Here is a 27806-nt window from a genome sequence, read left to right on the forward strand (position 1 = left end):
ATAATACTAAGATGGGCCCGGGTAAGCATGAAGCAAATGGAAGAAACAATATTCCCCCAGCCACCAGTGTAACCTCTTCAGTCACAAAACAATGCCCAGTGTGATCAAATTGGACACATTCAATGTTGAGCACAAAAATATTTTTGTATTTTAAAAGAATACAGTAAAAATAAAAACAATGTTATATTAATACTTGTTTCATCTTCTCTGTTTAAATTTTTATTTAGTGCATATTTTAAGATGTTTGTAATATATTAGTACAATAGTCCATGCTTGTCCTTTATATTCTGAGGATGCATAGACATATTTTGAGGATAGATATTCAGATTTCTTTTATGGATAGGGGTACACCATCAAGATAGTTTGTAGACCATTGCTCTAGAGGATAGAGCTTTTGGAGGGAGGCAACAAATTCCAAAGGAAAGGTTTGGTATGGAAAAACATTTAAAAGCTCATTGAGAGAAGGGTGTATCAGGGAATCCTAGTGTAGGTCACAGGACTTGCTACACTGAGTTGCACATTTGTCCAAATCTGGCATTGCCAGGAAGCTAAGTCTTACACTAATCTTCCTGTAGTACTTTTATCCTATAATAGGGTCCGTGACATATTAGATAAAGAAAATAAACCCATGAGGGTCTCAGTGAGTTCTTTACAATTTTACACTTCTGCTTTGTTTTTAATGCTTAGAAAAAGAACTACTTGAAAAGTTATTTTAAAAATGAGTATTTTATCTTTAACCAAAAGCCATGAAGTATCTCAGAAATATATTTCAACATTAAAATATCAAATAATCAATTTTTACAAGAAGTGCATTTAATTAGCAACTTAGCTATAGCTAGCATACAATGAGTTAATCTAATAATCAGTGACTCGCCTTTCTGGACAGAGTAATCTTAAATTCAGCTATTCTTTTATCAATTTAAAAAATGTAATAATAGCATTTTGTAGCAAATGGCTAGAAAATTTCAGCTACAAAATACTTCATTCTATGAAGCCTGATTATTTTATGGCTTAGAAGATGTTCATAACTTCTGTTCCAACATAATACAGAAGCATCCTTCAGAATGTTATCTTTAAGATCACAGCAGTTAAGAGATTTAAATTTCAAAGTGAATATTATCCACTTTCTGTTCTTTTTTAGCCTACTTCCAGGCAAGCTCTCTGATGCCCTCGTCATTTGTTTAAAGTTTCTCTTTCTTCCAGGCTACTTTGGGAATCAATTCCAGATCACAGAGGAAAGAAAATCTCATTCCTTTTTTCCACCCCAAGCTCACCTTCCTACACAAGATTTCTATCTACATTAAATAGATTCGCTAACCCGGGATAGTAACCTACCCATAGCAATGGCTTCTGTAAAGCTCAGCAGAGCATAGAGAAGTCCCACAATGCTTGATTAAAGTCATCAGGAAAACCTGAGGTAATTCTAAAAAATCCCACTCTGTGGTACAAAATGGCCCTAGAAGCCAATCTTCTGACTACTTGTCATTTTATTTCATTTCATTTTTTCTTTTCTTTTCTTTTTTTTTTTTTTTTTGATTCAGTGTCTCACTCTGTTGCCCAGGCTGGAGTGTAGTGGTGTCATCTTGCCTCACTGCAGCCTTGATTTCCTGGGCACAAGCAATCTTCCCACATCAGTCTCCTGAGTAGCTGGGCTATGGCGAGTGCTAGCAGCTAATTTTTTGTATTTTTTGTAGAAATGGGGTTTCACTGTGTTGCCCAGCCAGGCTGGTCTCGAACTCCTGGGCTTCAGTGATCCGCCTGCCTCGGCTTCCCAAGGTGCTGAGATTACAAGTGTGAGCCACCACCCGGCCTTGTCATTTTGTCACCATTAATACTTTCCTCTAGGTCTGGCTCCCAATGCGGAGAATCAGGGGAATTTGAACAAGGCTTTCTTGGAGAGTTGTTTCATTCTGTGTGCTGGAATAAAAACAGAAATTATTTTCCTGCCAGGAATGCACTAAAGCTCCCTCCACTGTATCCTCCAGGAGGTTCATATTAGTATTTGCTTTAGGGATAATGTTTTGGATTGTACCACAGAGCAAAGTATTTGGTCAGATAATCTAATGGGACTAATAACAGCCGACCTGAACATTGACAATTCCTGCACATTATCCCATTCCATCCTCACAGATCAGAGAAACCCAATTAGGTAGTATTTCCCCACTTCATAGACCAGGGAAGGAAATTTCTGAGAGGTTAATTGATGTGCTGAAGGGCACATAAAGTGCCCGGCTCAGTCCCATGTCTGGCTCTAGATTCCTTTTTAGTTCTTCTGTATTATGCTGTCTCTTCTAAATGGATTATTAGGTTGATAATGTTATTCTTAGTCATTCTGCCCAACTAATGAATAACAGATTATACATTTAAGATGCTAAAATGTATCATAATTTTATTATAACTGAAAATGTTCAGAAGTTTTTTTAAATAATAATTATGGGGAAAAGAAAGCTTTTCCTTATATATGGTTTCCTCAGTATTTTTTTCGTTAGGCATTTTTCCCATTTGGCTGTGGCAATCCTTGAGATTGATTCTCACTGTCAAAGTCATAACCCTCTTTCTTTCACCCAGCGGTAACCATGGAAACATTTGTATAACATGTCCTGCTTCTTTTAATATGATTATTCATGAGTTGCCATAAAAATATGAAGTGTATTTATTTGCATATTAATTGTCCAAATAGCACAAGTATTTGCTTTTCCAATACCTACTCATAGCTCTGTGGTCATGCATACACAAAGTACCAACCATTCTTAAATCTTAGGATTAAGAAGTGACATGTTGCAAATTTAGAGCTCCTTGCTCTTCACCGGTTGTATAGCTAAAGAGTTTTAGTCAGTTTAGAAGTACCATGGGTGGAGCCGGGTGCGGTGTCTCACACCTGTAATCCCAGCACTTTGGGAGGCTGAGGCGGGTGGATTGCCTGAGGTCAGGAGTTTCAGAGCAGCCTGGCCAACATAGTGAAATCCTGTCTCTACTAAAAATACAAAAGAATTAGCTGGGCATGGTGGTGGGCGCCTGTAATCCCAGCTACTAGGGAGGCTGAGGCAGGAGAATCACTTGAACCTGAGAGGTAGAGGTTACAGTGAGCCGAGATCGCGCCATTGCACTCCAGGTTGCAGTGAGCCAAGATTGCACCATTGCACTCCAGCCTGGGCAACAAGAGTGAAACTCTGTCTCAAAAAAACAAAACAACAACAACAAAAAAAAAAAAACAAGAAGTACCATGGGTCAAATTAGGGTTCCTGTCCCATTTTTCTGCATACATTTAAAGTCTAATGTGATATAGTAAGTACTTTCTCCTTTGGAGATCAGCTATAATCTCAGAACTTAATATTTCACTTGTATAGAAGTTACTCTTAAATCAGATTCTATGACCCAGACAGCCATCCAGAATTTTAGTTCCTCATCTCTAGCTTCTTCATTAAAATATCCAACTGGATGTCCCACTACCCCTTCCAATTCAATTTGTCTAAAACTAAACTTGTTATCTTTCCTTCAGAGTTCAAGTCCTTTCAGAAATCTCTTAATTCAATCTCCAATCCCATCATTCTCTTAGTTACTCAGGCTTAAACTTTTGTTATCCTATAGCATTTTCTTTCTCTCTTCTAACACGTCCTGTATCCTATAAATTATTCTTAGCTCATACTAGCCTTTCTATTTCCACTGCCACCCTCATTACATTATGCTGAGACTACCCTACAGTGCTGTAACCAGTCTCCTTCCCCAGCTCTCGTCTCTTTCTATCTGCCTTCCAATCTACTCCAAGGTTGAACTGTCTAACTCAACATTTTGCATATGACCCTCAACTCCTCACAACAAACATTTCTTCTAAATTAAATTGACATATAACACCATTCAAAAGTTATTTCTTTCAGCTTCAAAACCGTCACTCCAGTATATACATTACTTCGCAACGTGATGTGAGGTGAACCACATTTCTTGCCCACACGCTGTTCTCATTTCTGTTCTAGTTCCTCACTTACGACTTGTACATTGAAAGCACCTAGATTTCTGTTGTTATTCTGGATGAGTAATGGCAGGACAACCCTAAATCCCACGTATTTATGTGGCTCTTTTAAGGAAAAGAAATATGCAAAAATAATCTAAAGGAAGAAAAATATAAATATTCTAAACATTAGTCTTATATCTGTGTTACATTGCCATTATATCAGTTTTGCTTGAAATAAGAATGTAAAGATTAGATATTAGTTTTAATTTATGACATTCGGCAATTGTAAACAATTTATTTGTGTTACTTTATTCTTTTAGAATATGTGTAGTTTTCCAAAATTAAAATTAAAATTCCATTTCTAGCCACAGAGGATTCTTCTTAGTTATATTGGAGTCAACAATCATTTTTAAAATTTTAATTTGAAAATTAAGGACAGATCCAACTAGGATTGTGAGTCCAGCAGACATACTGTGTGAGCACACAGCTGTGGCATATCTGTGGAATGGATAATGGTGGCATATTTTGGCACTTGTGGAACTTATTCCCATCATTTTAAACAATGATTGGTAGGTTTATTTCAACAGATTTATTTTCCCTTCAGCTATTACAAGAATAAAGCAGAGACCTAAGGTCTGGCATATGAATCTTACAAATGAGGGGTTTTTAACTAGGAGCAACTCTGAAAGCTTCTTACATTCTTGGGACAGTCTGCAGTCATAGATTGAATGACAAAAGCCTCATATCTTGGCTGGGCACGGTGGCTCACACCTGTAATCCCTCACTTTGGGAGGCTGAGGTGGGCGGATCACCTGAGGTCAGGAGTTCAAGACCATCCTGGCCAACATGGCGAAATCCCGTCTGTACTAAAAATGTAAAAATTAGCCGGGCATGGTGGTATGTGCCTGTAATCCCAGCTACTTGAGAGGCCAAGGCAGGAGAATCACCTGAACCTGAGAGGTGAAAGTTGCAGCAGGCTGAGATCACGCCACAGCACTCCAGCCTGGGCGATAGAGTGAGACTCCGTCCAAAAAAAAAAAAAAGAAAGAAAAGAAAAAAAAAAACAGAAAAGAAAGAAAAGCTCCATGTCTCTTCATTGACCAAATACAATCTCTTAACTAGCACAGCATTGATGCATTTCAGCCATCTCACAAAACTTCCCTTTTATCATACTGAAATCGTTTTCTCTTTCCCAAGAGACTGATAGACAAAGCAGCTTTGTATATTCATGTCCCGGTTCTTGTGCATTATTAGGAAACAGGTAGGAAAGCTACCCTCATACAGAAGCTATGTAAATATTATTTGTGGAAGAGGAAAACCATGTATGGGTGCTAAGAAGATAAGATAGTGCCCCTGACAGTTCTACTTGATGTTTCTTAAACCTACATTATAATGAAAACTCAGGTAAATGAATTTGTATTGACTACTGAAAATGAAACAGGAGTATACTTGAATAAGTATTGAATTTTTTTTTCAGGTCATTTACCTTAAGACTCACAAAGAACATATTAGCTAATATAATTCATCGCCAAACTATGATGTAAATGGAGCTAAGGTCAGAATTAGATTCTTTAGGGACCTGAAGAAAAAACATGGCTATGACCCTAAAACCAATCTGCTCTTTTCTGATACAAATTAAATGGTGGAAAAAAAAACTGATACTAAAAACAAACACATAAACAAAAAAACCTTTAACTATCCAACCACATATGCAACAGCTTTCTATAAAATAAAACAGAATGGAAAAAAAAGGCTCAAAATCATGAACTGAACCAATGAAACATACGGGTTGGTTCAGCATTGCAACCAGATGTTATCTCAATAAAAACAAACACTATTAGCTCTTTGATGATTAATAATAGTGAATACTGTTATCACACTTCAAATATGACTCTTTAGACCGAGTTACTAATATATACAATCAACCTGCATTTTTCCTCTTTTTCTAGATTTGACAGGAAAAGTGGTGTAGCATGGAGCAAGATTAAAAGTGTAAGAGAACCTCAGATTTACATTCTAGTTCCAGCCCTGCCCTTTCTTAGTTGTGTGACCTTGAGCAAATCAGCTAACCTCTCTGAATCCTATCCCTTCACTTGAAAGTGTGTAGAAATGGCACTTATACATGATAATTTTATAAATACATTTATATATGGCATATATAATTAATACTTATATAATATGACAGTATTGAAGATAATATAAACTAATACGATATGTGTTTATATACTATTTACATATTACATATTAATATAATGTATATTCACATAAATGCATGTTTATTAGTTTAAATTATACATGAAACTCTCATAATTAAAAATTTTACATATAATTAATATATCACAAAGTTCTATATTAATTATATATAATAAATTTATATATAAATCATATCTATACACACAATGCTTCGTAATGTGTTTGGGGTCATAAAAGAGTACTACAATCATTATTATGTTTTTGGTCAACTTTGCAAGTAGAAGCTTCTTAATATTAAACTATGGGCAAATATAATGCTGCTGCCTTCTAATGTAATTTACTTTAGGAAAAGAAATTGATGAGATAAAAGGTCTTTCTGTTTTTTCATTTTTATTTTTTTGAGACGGAGCCTCGCTCTGTCACCAGGCTGGAGTGCAGTGGCATGATCTCAGCTCACTGCAACCTCCAGCTCCCTAGTTCTAGTGATTCTCCTCCTCAGCCTCCCAAGTAGCTGGGATTACAGGCACACACCACCATGCCCAGCTAATTTTTGTATTTTTAGTAGAGATGGGGTTTCACCATGTTGGCCAGAATGGTCTCTATCTCCTGACCTCGTGATCTTTCTGTCTTGGCCTCCCAAAGTGCTAGGATTACAGGCATGAGCCACTGCACCCAGACAAGGTCTTTCTCTTTTTAACTTTGTTCGTAATACCTAGCTTGCCTTCATGCTATTATATGAGGTTAGCATTAATTTTCCATTGGAGCAGATTGCCTACAAGCACACACATACAAATAGCACACTGAGGAAGAAGGAACCAGTGCTTAAGTTCTTGTTTCTGAAAGGTAATAGAGCTTTTCTCATTACTGCAAATACATGAATGAATGAACAACATTGTAAGCACAGACATTCCATACATTCTGTCATCAAGCAGCGCTATCACTGCCTTAGTATTTTTTGTTGTTGTTCAGCATTATTGATTTTTCCAACAATTGAGTTTGTTTGCAATAAGCTGAACCGGAGTATAACCTTCACTAATTAGAAAAAATGTATGGGTATTAGCTTAAGGAAGCAATAACACTTCTTGTATGTTTTCTGTTGAAACTCAGGATGATGTTTTGGAGGAGTGCTATTGTTTCTTTTTCTCCTTGTGACAATGTTGTTAAGTATGATGCAAAAAAGTCCAAAGACCCTTTAAATAATTTGCATCCATTCTAGAAGGAAAAAGAACTACAAAGGCCAGGCGTAAATGGATGTGAAAATAGCAACTTAGAATAGAATTATCTGCCATTACTCTCTCTGCATACCTCTAAGCCTTTGTCCCTATTTACAATTGTTTTTATATTTTGGTCCACTTTCGAAGTGAACACCTTAAGGATCTTCTTTGTTTTAACTATAACATTTAGAAAATATTCCTTGATTCATATTTATATTTGCTTGGTAATTATCATTTATAAAATCATAGTTGAACTAAGAAGCTAGAAAAAAGTACATGTGTGATTGATTCACTGTTCAGTTTTTCACCATTTCTGGTCAGGCTGATTGAATTGGCCAGTGCAGATTTCTTCAACTCAGCAAAGCTCAATCATGTAAGTAATTTCAATTATATAATAAATAAAAGCTGCTTTGCCCCAACATATTCAGTGATTAAAAATGACTCGTTTTTTAAAATTTTCAAATCTGACAATATTTCTTGAAAGAAATAATTTGTGATAGAAATAAATTGAAAATGGGGAATACAATGGTCATTGAGGTGCAAACCAATGCAACAGAATAAAGTTAGCATGAAATTTGAAATTATTGACCAGAAATCAAAGTAACTATAAAAATATAGATGTTATTAGGGAAATCTCTAGTAGGAAAAGAAAGCCAGAAATTATCACATTAGCATTACCATGAGATGTCATTAAATTCTTAAATAGAGCTAAAGACGAGAGCATCATGACTCTACCATTCATATGAAGGAGACTAAATAGAGAATGATATTGAATCCATTTCCTTTTAAAAACCTTAACAGCATAGGGTAAGTATTTGGTGATGGATTCTTGGCTGCAGAAAATTCCTCATGATAAATAGGATGCTATCATTAAATATCACAAATGCTAAATGCTGGGAATACATTAACTCCTCCAAGTCCAATCCCCTGAAAGTCATCTTATTTTCTGAAAATCATTATCATAAAGGGAATTCTGGGTGTGACATCTGAGAGTAAGCATGTTTAGAAGTGTCTCAAGAGTACATGACAGTAACAAATTCAGGAAGGTAAGACAAGAAATATCCAGTCTTTGCAGGGGCAAAAATGACCCTTCTCTTTATTCCTTAATTTAATTTTATTTATTTTGTGTGTGTGTGTGTGAGATGGAGTTTAGCTCTTCTTGCCCAGGCTGGAGTGCAATGGCTCAGTCTTGGCTCACTGCAACCTCTGCCTCCTGGGTTCAAGCGATTCTTCTGTCTCAGCCTCCCAAGTAGCTGGGATTACAGGCACCCACCAACCCGCCCATCTAATTTTTGTATTTTTAGTAGAGACGGGGTTTCACCATGTTGGCCAGGCTGCTCTCGAACTCCTGTCCTCAGGTGATCCACCCACCTCGGCCTCCCAAAGTACTGGGATTACAGGCATGAGCCAACATACCCAGCCCTATTCTTTAATTTTTAAATAGCTTTGGCCTTCACTCCTATATATAAAAGTATACTGCTGATGAGGAATATATACCTCATTTAAAATGTGTGCTTTAAAGTCGAGTCTCTGCTGTCTACCATACCAGTGTAGGTTTTGGTCACTATCAAGTTATTTTCGTTCTCCGCATGTAAAACTGCCATGTTCTTCATGATTTTTTTCTATACATATGGTCACTATCAAGTTATTTTCGTTCTCTGCACTTAAAACTGCCATGTTCTTCATGATTTTTTTCTATACATACACAGTCATTGCTAAGATAAACATTATTTTTAGACATCAAAATTCCTAGCTTATTATTTTACATCATATTAGTACAATTGTCAAGAGACAATTTTATGTTTCTTAATTCACGTTTTCTCTTTGTAATCTGAGTTCCTCAAATAAGAGAAATATTAATAATGGTGGCATATTTTGGCACTTGTGGAATTAACTAGCAATATGTAAATTTCTAAATAGCATACTGTTAAAATGCTTCTATTCTTCAAACTGTAATAATTTGCTGAGAAATTATAATAATAAATTTTAAGAATTTTTGGCTAAGTGCAGAAAAATCTTTTGAAATATTAATACATTAGCAAAATGTATCATTTAGGGAAATAATTTTATTATAAGGAAATAACTTAGAAATTTGATAATAAGCATAATTTAATGAATAATTTTCTGAATGAGTCATTTCTTTGCAAGAAAAAGAATTTTTCTCTATGCGTATGTGTGAAGCAAGTTGCTGTAAAGGAATTCAAAACTTGTAAGGAAAAGAAGCCAAAGAATTACCAAAAAATATTCCTGGGTGTTTTGAGGTTTCATAAGATATTTGATAATATATTGAATGACTCTCTTTGTGAAACATTTAGTAGCAGACAGTCCAGGAAAAAGCTCTTTTTTTTTTTTTTTTGAGACAAATTCTCACTCTGTCACCTAGACTGGAGTGCAGTGGCACGATCTCAGCTCATTGCAACCTCTGACTCCTGAGTTCAAGTGATTCTCATGCCTCAGCCTCCTAAGTAGCTGGCATTACAGGCATGTGCCACCATGCCTGGCTAATTTTTGTATTTTTAATAGAGATGGGGTTTTGCCCTGTTGGCCAGGCTGGTCTTGAACTACTGGCCTCAAGTGGTCTACCAGTCTTGGCCTTCCAAAGTGCTGGAATTACAGGCGTGAGCTGCTGCACCCAGCTGAAAGCTCATACTTTACTAATCATGAAACCCTATATTTAGAAAAACAACAGTAAACTATTAGGCTGATCTTTTCCAGTGATTATAGCCAAAGCACCAGGCCAGCAAGTGAAACATAATAGGCCCTCAATAAATAATGGTTGAAATAGCCATATGATCAGACTCCACACATAAAGGCTGAACTGAATTGAGGTAATTCAGGATAGAACCCACTGGATAATCAAGCACATAATATTGGCTTTAATTATGTAGCTGTTTCAGAATTGAGAGGTGATGAAGGGACTCGAACAGCTTGATGCTCTGGCTACTGGGCTGTTTGGATGGCTATGCGCTCTTTGCTCTTACTCCATTGTGAATTTCCAAAGCCGAGACAGCCTTAATTAGATGTGAGTCTGATATGATAAATATGTTGTTATGGTGAATATAAATGTTTTATACAACAATAATATTTCATGCCAATTAAAAGTAAATTCCAAATACTTTGCCAATAAAATTGAAAATACGATTTTTCCATTGGCGTGTCCATGATGGCATAAATAATGTGTATTTATTTATTTATCAAGAGGGCTCTTATTGAACACCCTGAGCTTTCTAGCAGCTATCTCCCTTGTGCAGTGTGCCAGCTCATTAGGAAGACTACGAAGTTACAATGGAGTCATCCTGAAATGACTTCATTTCAACACAAATTCCACGTAAACAGATTTTTGGAGAGCCATCTGTCCCTTGAGGTCTAGGTTATCTTTTGGAAATTGGAACTAAATGGATGAAAAGTATAGAAATGCTTTGGTCTTCCAAATACTTTCTTAATCACTTCTAATTTTAAAAAAGAGGAAAAAGTGGCTTTAAGAAAAAATAGTAAATTAAATCAATTCATAAGCTATTTTGTATGATACAGGAGACATTTATAAGAGTAAGCTATTTTGTATGATATTTTGTATGATATTTTACAAGCTATTTTGTATGATATAGGAGACATTTATAAGAGCAATTGTGACTAGTTATCTTATTGCAAGCCTTCATCTCCACATTTGACTTCACTGGCAGATGCGGCAACTTACAAAACAAATTAGGCCATTTCAAATGCTAGTACTACAGAGCTTGGTTTTTTCCCCCCAATCTTAAGAGACTTCATGGATATTTTAATGTTAGATTTTACAATGTAACATATTAAGATATGATTACTAAAGACTAATTCTTGTCTCTACTACCTCCATGATTTCATTACTGTCATGTGCTGTTGGGACGCTTCTGAAGCCAGAAACAACAACTGTAACAGAATGTGTAGATTACATGCCATTAGTTTCACTGTTCATAATGCCAAGTATATTCCAGAGTATGTGGTGAATGCCTCCAACTTTCATGAAGATATCCTTTTTCCTTTTTTCCATAAAAAGACATCATCGATGGCAACTAGTATAATGGACAGATCATTCGAAAAGCACATTTGATCATCAAACATTTTCCAGGTCCCAAAAACTTTCTGGAAACACACAATAGAATTTAAACCTAGTAAGAAGGCTGGATGAACATACTGAACTCTAATCCAATAAAATGTACAATAGTAGAGCTATGCAATTAGTATATGGAGACACAGTTGATGATGCCATTAATTTTTCTTTGGGAAGTAATAATTATCAGCTAATCTTAACTGAATACAGCTAATCTTAACTGAATAATTACTGTGGGTCACATTCTCCTTTAAGTGCTTTAAATGTACTAACAGAGTGAGAGGGAATGGATATTACTTCCATATTTTTAGACTCTAAGATATAATGCATCTTATCCAAAGCCCCATGGGGCTAGTTGGCAGTGGAGCTAAGATTTTAACTCAGGAAATATGGGTTCAAAACCTAGGTTTTTGGCCCCCAGGCCATACTGCCTTTCTGTTTTCCTTCAGAGTCATTTAAGAAAAGTCTGGAGACAAATTGATATTTTTGTTAAAATCTAAAATATAAAGATGACTTCATCATTTAAAGAAAGAATAGAAAGAGAATTTAAACAAAGGACATATAGTGAGCAAAATTAGGAGGAAATGAAAGGGAGAATAAGTTGATGGGAAATTACCCAAAGTTTGAGTTGCTAAATTGGAGGGCATGCAAGAAGCAGCATTGCAATGAAATTGTAAAGGGAGATGGAGCCCAGACTAGGAGTCGCCTTGTAGGCCATCAAATAGGATTTGGGCCTATTTTGTGGGATCCATTAGAGGATATTGTTAAACTTACTCTTAGCATTATACTGACTCCCTAGCCAGGTCAAAGTACAACTTAAGCTGCCAATGAAATATATTGGCTTTAAATTTTTGTCACCATTTTTAAAGTGTAGTATGGAACTGAAACATTATATAAACATTATATAGACAAAAGAAATCATTTATTCTAAATATTCTTAAGCTGTTTGAATAATGATTGGTCTAAATGTATTCCTTTCACATAAATTATATAAACTCCCTTTGAAATGAGGTATGAGTTAAATAAGCAATTTTTATGTTGAAAAGTTCAGTAATTTTAAAAATTAAAATGCTCTCACTGAAGCCTCCAAATCATGCATACTATATACAATCTTTTGTGTTGTAAATGTCCATGATGAAAGAAAACAAACAAAACAAGACATCAGCACCACCACCACCAATAAAATTTCAATCAGAAGGGATCACTTGGTTTCAAACTTTATGCAGCTCTCAGATAGCCAGACTTTCTTTGTTAAAACCATTCAATACAATGTTTAGGAAGTGTCGTGGTTAACAGAAAACATCATGTGCTAATATTAATTTGGAAAATTCTCTGTGGTGGCAGAGACCCTATGATGTTCCAGTCTCTTGAAAGCTATTTGGGAATAGTGAGTGTTCCTTCTAACTCTTTTATGTGGGGGTATGTGGAATCTTCTAATCTCCAAAGCCACTGGGCTTCTATCCTGACCCTTATTTCCTGATACATGGACCCTCTTCTTAACTCTGGAGTGTTGGACTTTCTCTTTTCTGCCCTTCACTGGTGGCTTGGTTTAGTTTTCTGGTAATTGCACTTCTTCCTGAGCACATCCAGAATCTTCTCGGAGGAGGCAATCATTCCATTATTTCCTTGTGACACCTGAATTCTCCATCTCCTTACCCAAAGAGCCTCCTTTATGTGTCACTTTCCCTTTGAAGTTATCTTTTCCTTCTTAGAAAACTTTTTGTTTCTATTTTAAGAAAAGCTGGGTAACACAAGAACATGAAACATTAAGAAGTAGATGGTAAATTGATTAGACATAAGATGCTTCATATTTGTATCCTCTGTCCTATTTTCCACTTTTTCTTCAGAAAATAGTCCATGACTTTGTAGTCATAGCTGTTTTTCACTTTACATATCAAGAACCAATGTTTAGGAAACAAATAATTGTGAGTAAGTACTTACATGGAGTTGCGTATCAAAAGATATTTAATTTTCAGGTTAAATTTATAATATGAATAGCTATGGTATAATTTTGAGAAAAAAATCATTGTTAGTCATTACAGATATTTATTAATGGCCAAACTAGGAAACAAAGATTATGAGCCTCATATAGGATACATGTTTTGAACTTTCAAAGGAATACACAGTATTTCATTACGTCAGTAGGTCTTTCCCTCCTTAGGTATTGATACCCCTACAAGTGTAATGATGAGGCATTTCTAATTTGGTAAAAATAATTAAAGTTCATTTTTGTGAACAACTTAGTTGTTAACCAATTAGAATCTACGTAGATATATTCTATTATCACATCACCCTAAGATTTTTACAATCTGATAAATGCTATTTTTCATGAGGAAGAGTGATAGAATTAGAGCCACAGTCTAGCTCATGCAGTTATAGCCATGGAACGAAACATATGTGCCTGCCATTTATCTCAGGTATCTCATTGAAAAAAAGGATAAGAAAAGCTGATCGAGAGTAGGTTACTAAGCATCATCCATAAATTGAGAATTGGTTCTCAAACAATAACTCTGAATCAGCAGAAATCCAATGTTTGCTAAAAGCTATACATGAAGAGTTAAAGTAGTTGATCTCCTCAACTCTAGTCTCTTGTTATTTTTATATTAAAAGGTCAAATGCTTGCTTTGTTCTGAAATTAATATACATATACACATATACATATATATACACATATGAAATAGAACATGAATATGTGGATTATATCAGAGCAAGTGATAATCTAAAACTAGATCCTAGTTAATATTTCAACAAATAGGGACTAAAAGCCTACTATGTGGTCACAAAATATTGCTACAGCTGTAAATAAATTAGGTATAATTCCTTCTAAAATGTTCAGTCTACAGTGGAGACAGCCATTAAATAAATTATCATATACTAACCAAAATAAATAAATGCTTATCATTACTGAATTTCTGATGTTCTTGCAAAAACAATGTGGAAAACAACTATATGTATAAATTTACTACTGAATATGGTAGTTATCCTTTAAAAGACAATTTAATGGCTTCTTGGCCTTTTGGCTAAGATCAAGTGTAGTATCTGTTCTTATCCATTTAAAAGACAATGTACCATAATACCTGAGGAAGGACATATATTTTATAACATAAATACATGTTCTCAAATAAAAATTAAGCCTTCTAACAAGTGATTTTACTTTTAGGCATGTAACTTCAAAAATGTGGAAAAATGGACGCTGGGTGTGGTGGCCCAAACCTGTAATCCCAGTGTTTTGGGAGACCGAGGTGGGAAGATCACTTGAGGCCAGGAGTTTGAGACCAGCCTGGGTAACATAGTGAGACCCATTTCTACCAAATTATTTTTTAATTACCTGGGTATAGTGGTTCACACCTGTAGTCCTATCTACTTGGGAGGCTGAGGCAGGTGGATCACTTAAACCCAGGAGTTTCAGGTTGTAGTGAGCTATGATCACACAGCTGTACTCCAGCCTGGACAACAGAGTGAGACCTTGTCTCTCAAAAAAACATGAAAAAATGCAACTACCTATATCTGTGTCTATCTATCATATATATATATATATTAGGTCCCACAGATGTAAAATTTTTAATGTACTTTTATTGTAAATAAACACTGCTGGATTTAGATATCAAAAATATTGCAGATTAAGGCTTGATAGGCCGGGCGCAGGGGCCCACGCCTGTAATCCCAGCACTTGGGGAGGCCAAGGCAGGTGGATCACAAGGTCAGGAGATAGAGACCATCCTGGCCAACATGGTGAAACCCTGTCTCTACTAAAAATGCAAAAATTAGTAGAGCATGGTGGTGTGCGCCTGTAGTCCCAGCTACTCAGGAGGCTGAGGCAGGAGAATCCCTTGAACCTGGGATGTGGAGGTTGCAGTGAGCCGAGATCGCGCCACTGCACTCCAGCCTGGGTGACAAGGTGAGACTGTCTCAAAAAAAAAAAAAAAAAAAAGAATTGATAAACATTAGAAAGTTAACTGAGGGAAGTGATCAAATCCACTTCCTTAAATAGGTAAGATTCTCCTTCGATAGTGCTAATTCCTTTGAGAATACTTGAATGAAAGGAGATGAGCATTCATGTATTATTTGAATTTAAATCAGTGCTTTCCTGAGTAACCTTGGTGATGTGGTCCTTTCACATCTGAGAGTTTATTTTACATCCCCAGATATTCTACCTTAATTGCAATTTTTCCTCCAGTTGGTTTAGAAATGGTACAGAGGAGAGTTAATAAAATTAATCACTCTAAAATTGAGCCACTTATTCTTTTATCCTATGTAAGTAAAATAACTGAAAACCAAGCAGCTAGCTTTACCCTATGGTCTCAAACATATGAGTTAAAAGACATAATCAAGACTATCAATGTGTTCAATATATTTTTCCTTAGCATCATTAATCTATTCCCTGTAAGGCTGGAGTTTATAAAATGAGATTCTGTAAAGAGAGAGATACCTTGTCTAAATCAAAGTGTGTGTTTTATGACATAGTAGAGTAGATTGATAAGTTGACTAAAATCAGGTAATTCCAGGTAGATTGGCTTAACATGTCCAAAACATTCTGTGCAAGTTAAATGACTGGTAAGTAAAATGATGGGACTCGTGAAAGTTAATTTAATTATCAGTCAAAAATACATAAAATAATTTCAATATTGTTACTACCTCACTCGAGTAGGTGTTTCTCACAGGCACTTGCTTCATTATTTATTTGTCATCATTCCTAATAAACAGGTACTTGAGTTCATGTCATCTAAAAATAAATGGCCTACCCGACATGGAAAACTGATGTAGGCATATACTCACCCAACATTTAATTACCTGAATCCATCTCAATGACTTCCTTTTCTATTCAAATAACCAGCTTGGAATTTGATTTACTAAAATTAACTTTTGTGGTATTGTTTCAACAAAGGACAGCCTTTTGTGTGACAACCTATAATATTTAGCTACTAAAAGACCTACCATATTTCACTCCCACTGAGAATTATTTGTTATCTAATATCACTTATAGACTTCATGTAAATCAAATAATTATTTCTGGCTCTGCATGGTGTAAGGATGATTAAACACTTGTCAAGCTATCAGAAGAATAAGGCCATTTCCCAGCATGGAATGACGTTATTTATTCCAGGCCCAATGATTGGTACCAGAACTGACCCTTAATAATAATATTCATGACCTGGGAGTGGGAGGGGAGAAATCATTTAGAATGATTAGTCTTATCACAATCCTAGGGTATTAGAATTTTCAACAATGCTGAAATAATTGTGCAACTTTAAGGAAACGTATAAGAAGGTAGCTAAATTATCACTGAACTCACTGAAGTTAGTGAATACTATGCAGTGCTAATCATGTATGGCTTCTCAAAAGCATTTAATACTGTTGACAGCTGTCCTCTTGAGATGCTGTACCTACTTCCCTCTCTGTTCTTCAACTTTTTCTCTATTCCTTTGCTGTCTCTTTGGCTGGTCCTCTGTATTTTCGGCTGGTCCTCTGTATTTTGTTCCTCCATTACATATTTGAATCCTGTGATTTGTCATGCGTTGTCTTTGCTTTTCATTTTACTTGCTGTTCTGATAAATTCTACTCCTTCAAGTGTGTTTACTGCTTTTCATATATTCTTTAGGTAAGATCTTTTTCTTGACCTTCAAGCCCGTATCAGCACACCAGGAGAAATCTCCCACTGATAACTCACATTCATCCTGGATAAATTGATCTCATTATCTATCATTCAAAACTGACTTTTCATAATATATGACTCCAAAATTCTTATAGTCATGTAGGAAAATTGCTGGCCGTTATCCTCCCTCACAGTCCCATCCATTAAAATCTGATGAGTGAACTGAAATACTACTCAAAACTCTATCCTGGGTCTTCTTTCCCCACTACCCTGACTCATGTTCCTGTTACCTGTCCATTATCACCATTCCAAAAGACTCCCTGCCTGAATTCTTGCACATCTATAATCCATCTTCACAAGTGTGTTTTTTAATACACAGAAATGATTAACCACAACAGCCTTCAACAATACAAGACTACCTAAAGTCCAAACATACTAAGTTGACATAAGTATCCTTTGTGGTCATATGTTGAGCCTCCTTTCCAGCCTCCTTTAGCTCGGTCACCTTTGTGCTCTAAGTTTCAGCTATACTATGCTACCAAGGCATAGCAGGATGTTTTACACCTATGTGCATGAGCATGATGTGTATGTGCATGGACACATGTGTTTTACACAATTCTCACTGCTTATAAAACACACTGCATCAGCTATCTATTGTTACATAACAAATTAGCACCAATTTAATGGCTTAAAACAATACACATTTATTATTTCACAGTTTCTGTAGGTTAGAAACCTGGGCATGACCATGCTGGGTCCTTTGCTTCAGAGTGTCTCACAGACTGCAATAAAGGTGTCAGTCAGGACTACAGTCTCATCTGAAGGCTCAACTGGGGAAGGATCTGCTTCTATATTCACTCAGTGGTTGTTGGCAGAATTTAATTTCTCAAAGCTTTCAGTCCTAACTAGCTGTTGGCCAGAGGCCTCTTTTAGTTCCTTACTACCACGGCTTCTCTATAGGCAGCTGCCTCATAAGTATGGCAGCTGCTTCATCAAAGCCAACAGTAGAGAGAGTCTTTTAGCAAGATGAAGTTCACAATCTTACATAACCTAATCATTAAAGTGATATCCCATCATCTTTGCCATTTTCTATTGTGTAGGCCACTAGGTTTAGCCCACTCTGAACAAGTTGGAATTACACAAAGATGCAACTATTAGGAGGTTGGGATTATGAGGAGTCATTTCGGAATCGACCACACCCACCAACCCCACCTTCCTTTACCCCCATCCACCTGACAACACCTGCTCAGGATTATTGAAGACTCGTGTGACTTATCAAGACCTCAGTTTTTCAATATTTCCCAACAAACCCACCCTGAAGTTGGTTACTCCCTTCTTCATACTCCCAATACACCTCTAATATTGTTTTTCAATTATTGTTTACATAGTTTTCTCTCCCGTCAATACTTTGAGAACAAAAAATGTAGTGTGTTATTTTCTACTCTGTGGTAAGATTATCAGTCCAAAGAAGTGCTCATTAAATGTTGAATAATAAGTAAGTTAAACCACAGATATTAAATACATAAAATTATCTGGAAACAGATAATTACCCCAGGGATAATTGACAGCCAACGATGTGTTTAACATCTGAATGTATCGTTTACTTTAGGAAGAGTACAAATGGTAATCTTCTGTGAGTGACATCATAAAGTGACAGATGTGAATGTCTCTATTATTTTTAAGTTCTTTCAATGAGAAACAACTATAAAATGAAATGCCATGTGGATAATATAGTATAGCGGTTAAGATCACAGGCTTTAGCATCAGTCAATGGGATCAAATCTCACTTCTACCACTTATTAACTGTATGGTTTTGGACAAGTTACTTTAACCTCTCTGTTCCTTTCTTTACTGGTCTGTGAAATGTTGTCTGAAATTGTACCTACCTCATAGGGCTGTTATAAAGATTAAATACATTTATTTGTGGAAAGCAGGTAATAAAGACCTAGTGTGTATTTGACTCTCAGTAAATGCCAATCATTATTATCTCCTAATATATTGAAATAGAAAGATATTCATGATATGAAACTTGGAGAGATGTATGTAAGTTGTTAATTATCTTTAATATATACATAGATCTATACACTTAGTTCATCTATATGTTTGTATATGGGAAAATTGGGAAGTATACACAGATTTTTAACAATGATTATTTCTAGGAATTAGGGAAGAAGTAAGGGCGGGTAACTTTATTTTTGTATTTTGCAGATTATTGTATTATTTGAATTATTCTAAATAAGCATATATCACTTTTTTTTTTTTGAGATGGAGTTTCACTCTTGTCGCTCAGGCTGGAGTGCAATGGCACTATCTTGGCTCACTGGAACCTCTGCCTCCCGGGTTCAAGCCATTCTCCTGTCTCAGCCTCCTGAGTAGCTGGGATTACAGGCACCCACCAGCACGCCTGGCTAATTGTTGTAGTTTTTTGTTTTTGTTTTGTTTTGTTTTGTTTTTGAGACGGAGTCTTGCTCTGTCACCCAGGCTGGAGTGCAGTGGCATGATCTCGGCTCACTGCAAGCTCCACCTCCCAGGTTCATGCCATTCTCCTGCCTCAGCCTCCCGAGTAGCTGGGACTACAGGTGCCCGCCACCACCCCCAGCTAATTTTTTGTATTTTTTAGTAGAGACAGGGTTTCACCATGTTAAGCAGGATGGTCTTGATCTCCTGACCTTGTGATCCACCCGCCTTGGCCTCCCAAAGTGCGGGGATTACAGGCGTGAACCACCACGCCTGGCCTGTTGTAGTTTTAATAGAGACGGGGTTTCACCATGTTGGTCAGTCTGGTCTCCAACTCCCAACCTCAGGTGATCCACTCGCCTCGGCCTCCCAAAGTGCTGGGATTACAGGCGTGAGCCACTGTGTCCGGCCACATATATCACTTTTATAATCTGTTATGGATTCGATATATTCTTCCAAAAAGATATGTTGAAATCCTAACCCCCGGTAAGTACCTCAGAATGTTACTTTTTTTGGAAATAAGGACATTAGAGATGTAATTAGTTAGGGTGAGGTATGCTGGTGTAGGGTGGGCCCTAATTCAATATGATTAGTGTCCTTATAAGAAGAGACACCCAGACACATAGAGAACACCATTGGGTAATGGAGCCAGTGACTGAGTGCTGCAGCCGCAAGCCAAGGAATGCCAAGGATTGCTGACAGAGCACCAAAAGCTAAGAAGAGGCAGGGAAGGATTCCCCTACATGTTTCAAAGGGATCATGGTTCTGCCAACACCTTGATTTTGGACTCCTAACCTCCAGAACTCTGAGACAATACATGTCTGTTGTTTTAAGCCACGTAGTTTGTGGTTCTTTGCTACCACAGGCCTAGAAAACTAACAGCCAAAATAAATAAATTAATATTTTTAAGTATATACAAAAAAGAAGAGAAAAGACAGGCAGTTTCATAGCTCATAAAATTATAATCTCTTGAAGTTTAAGCTTCAGGTTCATTTTGACTCTTACCTCTCCAGCCATGCCAATAGAATTATTATTTTTTGACATCCCAGCCAAATATTTGACAAGGAGTTCATAAACTACTGAGAAGTGCTAAGAAATGTAGGAGCTATATCTTTCTCTTCTGTTCCTCCACAAAATTTCTTCTATCCAATTTCCAATCATGCAAATCGTATCAAGAAGGCAAATAATCCAAGGGTTAAGCAACATTTGATTGGCTGCTGTGACTGCATGTATCTAAAGAGAAACAGAAAGTAATTTAACGGCTGGGCGCGGTGGCTCAAGCCTGTAATCCCAGCACTTTGGGAGGCCGAGACGGGCGGATCACGAGGTCAGGAGATCGAGACCATCCTGGCTAACACGGTGAAACCCCGTCTCTACTAAAAAATACAAAAAACTAGCTGGGCGAGGTGGCGGGCGCCTGTAGTCCCAGCTACTCGGGAGGCTGAGGCAGGAGAATGGTCTAAACCCGGGAGGCGGAGCTTGCAGTGAGCTGAGATCCGGCCACTGCACCCCAGCCTGGGCGACAGAGCAAGACTCTGTCTCAAAAAAAAAAAAAAAGAAAGAAAGAAAGTAATTTAACTACGGTATGTGACTCAAGTGATACATGTTTTAGGTAAATAATTAGAAACAAAACAAAAAGTCAAGTAGTTTCTAGCCTGTCCTTCAACTGTTTAAAATATTACAGCAATAAGACTAATGGAAAGAGATTTTTTTCCTAACTACATCAAAGTTATTAAAATGTAGAGTCAATTAGAAAAAATATAATAATGTACATTCATAATTGTTGTTAACAACTCATATCAAATGGACAAACTGTTTGTCACCAATATATGTAGGAAAGGTTAGGGCTTCTCAAAAAATGTTTAATGATGAAACTTTCCAATTTTAATTTTTTTTTAATTAGCATCTTATAGAAGGAGGAGGAAGAGGGTCAAAAACAAAGAACTTTCTTTTCTCAATATGTATAGCCATGGAAGATGGCAGAAGGGAGTGAAAAAATTCAATCATTTTTATTAATAAAACAAATGGAGAAAGCAGTGGAACCAGTAACCCCAATAATGGATCATATATTATTATTTATTTTATTTGCCTATCTCTTTCACAAATATCTAGCTATTCATCAAGTAGACATTCCCTCTAAGGCGCAAAGAAATACTGAAGTTTTAATCTACCATTGTTTCATCCTTTCTTCTGGTGGAAATACTTGTGTTCATAAGAAACTTTCCAAATTAATTAAACACGTTTAAGGTTGATACTGGCCAGAGACTTTCCTGTCTTCCAATTTAAGAGATTTTGACAAACATATGAGAATTACATTACAAAATATGGCAAGACAGGGAAAGAAAATAGAAGAGGGGAAAGAAAGGAGAGGGAATGAAAGGAGGAAGGAAAGAAAGAAAACTGAAAACAGAAATACAGGCCAGGCACGGTGGCTCACGCCTGTAATCCCAGCACTTTGGGAGGCTGAGGCAGCTGGATCACTTGAGGTCAGGAGTTCAAGACCAGCCTGACCAACATGGTGAAACCCCATCTCTACTAAAAAATTACAAAAATTGTCTGGGTATGGTGGTATGTGCCTGTAATCCGAGCTACTTGGGGGGCTAAGGCAGGAGAATTGCTTGAGCCCTGGAAGTGGAGGTTGCAGTGAGCCGAGATCATGCCATTGCACTCCAGCCTGTGCAACGAGAGCAAAACTCCTCTCAAAAAAAAACCAAAAAAACAAAAAAACAAATTTCCTCTCATTCATTTCACAAATGTCAAGTATTTGCCATTATTCCTAAGGAAATGAAAAGAAACAAAAACAAAAACGGGGGTCACATTGTTCTGAAATAGTTACTGTTACTTACTATTGAGAGTGCAAACCACCCATGTTTCCTCTTCTGCTTATGCAAAGGTTAAACAGCCTGAGAATTACCTGCACCATGGAAATGTATTCTGGGGTTAATAGAAACAAAGTGTCCATCTTTGAGTTATTTTAACAACTAAACCCTAGAGACCAGAGATAAACTAAAGGAGAGTAAAGAAATATAATTACATTGGACAGTAATGTCATGAAGAGTTAATTGGGATTCAGTGAGTCATAACTTATTTTGAAGATGTGGCATTTTAGAAAACCACCTAGCTTCATTTATATTACCCTCAGACATTAAAGGTGTAATTGTTGTCATTATCGTTTTAATCGGTACTGTAATTTAATGGCTATACACGTGCTTGTTGTAAGGTCTTTTAAGCTGTTGGGATTTCAATATTTGACATGTAGCTTGAAAAAATAATTATGACATTTCACAGATTTAAGGTTGGCCTTTGCAGTTAATTACAGCACTGCCTTTTCAAAATGGTTATTATTGATAGTACAAATACTCAAATACTCAAATACAGAGCTGCCTTCATCTGTACCATAGTTCTTTTTCTTAGAGATTTCTGGAATTTATTAGAAATCGCTGGGATTATCTAATCAGGCCAACACTGCCACCATATTTATGCAGTATGTAATGTATGGTAGCTATATTGCAAAATACCAAAAGAAAAGCACTTGTAGTAGTTCCTACTTGGAAAACAATATTGTTACTAAAAATTATGGTGGAAATAATATTTTATTAACTGTAGGCCTTGATTGTCTTGATTGCAAATGCTAGGTGCCATATTATGCACACAGCTTGAAATATATGTGGCACAATGAATAAAAGCTTACTTTCCTAAAATATAAAATGATTGAGGAATTCGATGATCACATTTAAATATTTTCAAAAAGGGTTATTTTCTACCCAGCAGTAGAATAATTGATAGATAATTACAAAAGAGGCTATGCCAAAATTCTTGCTAGGCCCTTTATATTGAGACAATGGTCTTTATATAGTGTTTGATGAGAAATCTATCATTTCCCTTGGGGTAGTGGCCAGTTACTTATCACCGTAACAACTTAAATGACTCTGTTTCTAGACTTCTAGTTAGGGGCACTTCTTAAATCTTGAAAATGGGGCAAAGCATAAATTTCTAAGATGAAGATTTACTTGGTTGTCTTCACTCTTAGTACATGGGGTGAGTTTCAGCTTACAAACCTGGCCTCTCCTCTGAAACTAGCAAGGAAGGACCAAGTGTCACAATATAGCAGGAGCTCTTAACCCATCTGCACAATCATTGCGAGATGGGGAGTGGGTAGGCTACCCAATCAGTGCCTCTGACTTGATTGATCCAGATCTGGGTGTGTACAATTTCTTATAAAGCTCTCAAGGTGATTCTAGTATGCATCCAGGGCTGAGAACCACTTCATTAGTGATTATTAGATCAGTTTTCAAAATACAGCCTATCTAACATTGATGGACTCTGTCAATGTCAGTATCCTGGTTGTGATATCATAGTATGATTTCGTAAGAGGTTACCACCAGAAAAAAATTGGGTAAAGGGTACGTGGAATGGAGTCTCTCTGTATTATCTCCTACAACTGCATGCAATTCTATAAGTATTTCAAAATAAAAAAGTTTAACTTATTTTTTAATAGTCTACCAGTGAACTCCATTAAACTTACTTGTGACTCTTAAAGATACAGATTTTTGGGCCTCATCACAGATCTAGCAAATCAGAATGCCTGTAGGTGTGTCCTGGAATCTACATTTTTAAACACGCTCACCAGAAGATTTTGCTGAAACATTGATTTAGCTACTTACATGTTTAGGTTTTGAGTAATATTGGGCACCTGGACAGTCCTAGGTAAGTGAGAATTACACACACTGGCACACCAAGTTCCCTGCCCTATTCAGTATTCTACTGCTATTCCTGCTGCACTTGTCTCAAAAAATAGGATTTCATATACCAAGGTATTATGATGATACTAAGGCAAACTAATGCATAAAAATAATATATAATGAATTATTGAATCATTCAACAATTTTTTTTATTGAATACCTATTATGTGCCAGATACAGTTCTAAGTATTGCTTTTAAGAATGACACATGAAAAAATGCTCATCATCACTGGCCATCAGAGAAATGCAAATCAAAACCACAATGAGATACCATCTCACACCAGTTAGAATGGAGATCATTAAAAAGTCAGGAAACAACAGGTGCTGGAGAGGATGTGGAGAAATAGGAACACTTTTACACTGTTGGTGGGATTGTAAACTAGTTCAACCATTATGGAAAACAGTATGGCGATTCCTCAAGGATCTAGAACTAGATGTACCATATGACCCAGCCATCCCATTACTGGGTATATACCCAAAGGATTATAAATCATGCTGCTATAAAGACACATGCACACATATGTTTATTGCGGCACTATTCACAATAGCAAAGACTTGGAATCAACCCAAATGTCCATCAGTGACAGACTGGATTAAGAAAATGTGGCACATATACACCATGGAATACTATGCAGCCATCAAAAAGGATGAGTTTGTGTCCTTTGTAGGGACATGGATGCAGCTGGAAACCATCATTCTCAGCAAACTATCACAAGAACAGAAAACCAAACACCGCATGTTCTCACTCATAGGTGGGAACTGAACAATGAGATCACTTGGACTCGGGAAGGGGAACATCACACACCGGGGCCTATCATGGGGAGGGGGGAGAGGGGAGGGATTGCATTGGGAGTTATACCTGATGTAAATGACGAGTTGATGGGTGCTGACGAGTTGATGGGTGCAGCACACCAACATGGCACAAGTATACATATGTAACAAACCTGCACGTTATGCACATGTACCCTAGAACTTAAAGTATAATAATAAAAAATAAATAAATTTTTAAAAAATTGCAATGGACAACTTGATTGGAATGGTTTTGAACTGTAATGAGTCTCACTAAATAAAATGTGTTCCCTGGGAATAGAAAGATTATTCATGAAGAGCAAGAGCTTTAGTGACTTTCCACTGTTCCATGAAATACTGAGAGAGCCGAATACAATTGGAAATAGTGAATAAAAATAATTAAAGAAGAAAAAAAAATGAGTATAAGAATAACATTTGTAAGCCAATCACCTCACGCATTCTGATAGTACACGGATTTCTTATTTAAGCTTCATAACCACTCTGACGTAGGTTCTTTTATTCTCCCCTCTTTGCAGAAGAAAACACTGAAACAAGTTGTTTTATATACATTGCTAAGGATCTAGAAGTAAAAATTTGAATCTGAAATCAGATTTCAGAGACTGTTTCTTTATGGTAAAATATACATAACTTAAAGTTTACCTTTTTAACTATTTGAAGTATGCAGTTCAGTGACATTAAATACTTTCACATGCTGTGCAACCATCTTTACCTTTATACAAAAGGTAAAGAAAACAATTTGGGAGAAAAGCCTCTTGCCAGCATTTCTTCAATAATGTGATATATTATAGAAAAGCTCCTGTGCGTAAGATCAGCCTTGATCTGGCTGCATTTTTATTGAATCTAAAAAAAAGCAATTTTCAGAACTATTGTATAGTGATCAAAAACCCAGCTATAGAACCAAGCAGCTCAGTCTGAAAGCCATGGTGGTCACTTATTAGCTGCATAACACTGGGTAAATAGCTTAACCCATTTGTGCTGCAGTTACTTCTCATTTGTGAAACAGATTCACTAATAAGGCATACTAATAGTGCCAAACGGAATCTTTAGTGTCAGTATTAAATCTCTAATGTATGTGAAAGACTTAGAACATTGCCTGGCATTTCCTCAGTCCACCCACCCAATCCCACCCACACACAGTTAAAAGTTAGTTCTTATTTCCCCGATTGTCAATTTTGTGTATATCACTTGATGCACATCGTTTTCCCACATCTTTGTCACTGATTGTTAGTTTTATATAGTTCAGTAGCAAACACAATATCTAACAACCTGAATTTATTTTATTATAATCATTTCAAAAAAATTAGAGTCAAAGGTCCTCAACTGTATGTCTCCAGTAATTTCACTTGGAAAGTTTTTCAGGCACTGAATTCATTCTTGACAATAGAGGAGCATTCCCCTGTCTGTAATATTTGAGCAGAAAGGACATTGGTTCCATGAAGCCTTGTTTCTGTTTTTCTTCTGTTTATTAGAAAATACACTGTTGATGGCAAATTCATGAGCAATCTACATATATAATTAATTAGAGGAACAAATTCAAATTGACCAAATATCTCAGAGCTTTGAACAAAAGGACTTTTCAAATGGTCAAAACAATTACTTAGAATTTAAGCATTCATTTAAATGCAAGACAGTGTGCAGTAGAGATACAAAAGAGAAACCAGGCTCCCATGATATTATAAATGCTAACCCTGCTCCTTAAGCAAACGAAAGTCTCTTTCTATTGTCAGTAGCTGTCTTCTAGGACTAATAGTTTGCTATTTTATAAAAGGGAGAAAAACTTATCAAAAACATTCCATGAAATGTACCTCTTTTGAAAAATTACTCCTTAAATTTGAGGTAAAGAATTCTTTAGAAGCCAAACTGCTGAGATGATTTATCTGCACAAAAGAAAACTACTGTTCAAGAAGCATATTTGAAGAATATGTCATTGCAAATCAAAGATTCTTTTAAAAATAAATCTCAAAAGGAAGAGAGGTGGGGGAAGAGAGAGAGAGAGAGAGAGAGAGAAATATGTAATTAAAGTCATAGGTAATTTAAGTTTGGAAATGAACATTCATTCACTACTTTGTTATATTGTAATATGGTGGTAAACAAAACAAAGCAATAATTTTGTCTGATTTTCTTTGCTAAGAAATGGAACCATTTATGAAGCTTAGCAACTGATATGAATTTTGCTCTGATGGTAATTATGTAACAGAGTGGCAGGGGTTTCGCTTCCAGATAATGATGGACAATGAAGGTCAATTTCTATCCTGTCGTTTTGAATATTCAGTGCCAGCACAATTTAATTGGACTCAGGTAATTGCTCAGAAGGCTACACTGAGCCCACTATCATTCCTCAGTGTCGCTCCTGCAAACCTACTTATCCTGACGTTGTTTGTCAAAAACTGTCACAAGGAATGCGTCTCACTGAGAAAAATAACCTGTTTGTCATTGCTCAGAGCTTCAAGGCCATACTCTAAAGTGATAAGAAAAAGATTTTTTTTTTTTTGAGCAAAACTGTCTTGTCTCTGAACTGATTAAATTGGTCCATCATGGTAATATAAGGGAACATTTTAATGAAATAAATTATTTATGGGAGTTCAGTGATATTTGCTGTTGTAGCTCTTGTGTGATAGTATCAAGTGTACCTGTTACCCTCTTTTGGCATTGAAGGATATTATGTTAGTCTTTAATATCTTTTGCAAAGTATTATAAATGATGCAAGTAATAAATGTAAACATTGTTTTAAGAACTACAGTATTGTGAATAAATTGGTGAAAAT

The 27806-nt window shown here is 36.3% G+C and overlaps 1 protein-coding gene and 1 pseudogene across 1 annotated transcript in view; both read left to right on the forward strand.

The window, feature by feature from the left end:
* The window catches only part of IL1RAPL1 (interleukin 1 receptor accessory protein like 1), a 1418294-nt gene that overhangs the window by 1184908 nt on the left and 205580 nt on the right, over positions 1–27806 (forward strand). The window lies entirely within an intron of this gene.
* Positions 14441–14578, forward strand: LOC123571540 (U2 spliceosomal RNA; annotated as a pseudogene).

Source organism: Macaca fascicularis, chromosome X (assembly GCF_037993035.2).
Source record: "Macaca fascicularis isolate 582-1 chromosome X, T2T-MFA8v1.1".
Lineage (NCBI taxonomy): Eukaryota > Metazoa > Chordata > Mammalia > Primates > Cercopithecidae > Macaca > Macaca fascicularis.